The sequence below is a fragment of the Pipra filicauda genome, unplaced genomic scaffold, assembly GCF_003945595.2.
Source record: "Pipra filicauda isolate LSUMZ 115617 unplaced genomic scaffold, ASM394559v2 scaffold572_size285001_pilon, whole genome shotgun sequence".
Classification (NCBI taxonomy): Eukaryota; Metazoa; Chordata; class Aves; order Passeriformes; family Pipridae; genus Pipra; species Pipra filicauda.
This window is the reverse complement of record NW_024104723.1, coordinates 236,788-237,883: the sequence shown is the minus strand read 5'-3', so window position 1 is coordinate 237,883 and position 1,096 is coordinate 236,788.

Below are 1,096 nucleotides of genomic sequence, written 5' to 3'. Positions count from 1 at the left end.
GATGACTAGGAGTTTGTATCTTTTATTGTGTAAATTTAAAAATAGTTTCTATGTCTTATCTGATAGCCTGTGTCCTGGATTTCTCATTGTTGTTTCCATCAACTACAAAAAATCTGAATGATATTTTTAATGCAGAGAGAGCTCAGTTCTGGGGTGTTGAGTGCTCTTGTACCAATCCAGACATGGTCTTAAAAGGGGTTTGCAGTATGGCAAAGGTACCAAGCTACTGGCAAGAAGTCTGACTGGGCATGGGGTCACTCACTGCCTCTGCAAGATGCCTGGAGTGAGATATTCCCCATGCTGCTCCAATAACCCCAGGTGGTTTTGCTTTCTCTTGTGTTCTGTGCCTGAGACCATGCCACACAGGTCATAGGCAGAGCTCTAAGCTATAGCTTAATGCTGTGTCTTTTTGGGGAGCTCCTATGAATATATGTCCTCCACCACTGTAACAGTAGTGAGCAACTTTTCTCTTGCTCAAAGGACTGTTGCATTGATTCCAGCTGTCTCATGGATCAAAAATAAGGGTAATGGCTACAGACAGCTCTGGCAGATCATGTCCTTGCCTCTTTGTGTTTCCAGTACTTCACACACCTGCAAGGCATTAGCCTTCGTGAAGGAGTCATGTGAAGCCAGTATGAAACCTGTCAGGCCAGTCCTGAGGGGAGCAACAGCAGCTGTGCAACCACATTATCCCCCTGTTCCCCACCTGTAGTGGCAGGAGAGAGAGTAGGTTGCTTGCTGGTCATCTCTTCTGACCTCAATAAGGTCAAGTGTCTGACTGTGACCACCTCACGATGAACAGATACCATGTCTGACTGCCCCTCAAATGCACTGAACAGCTGCCATCCAAGCTGGAAGCTGAGGGTGAACTGCTTTCCTGATATCAGCCTGACTTCTGCAGTGGGTTCTGACAGCCAGCACCATGTCCTTTAAACTCAGGTGTTTACCCCCTGCTTGTTGGGCAAATGGTGCTCCAGGTAGTAATGTATCTATTTCCTTAGCATCACTTCTTCAAAAAAACAGATGTCTGAGAACTTCTAATTTTTGACAGTGTCAAAGAACTAACAGTTTATATAGCTTGTTCTTCTGAACAAGC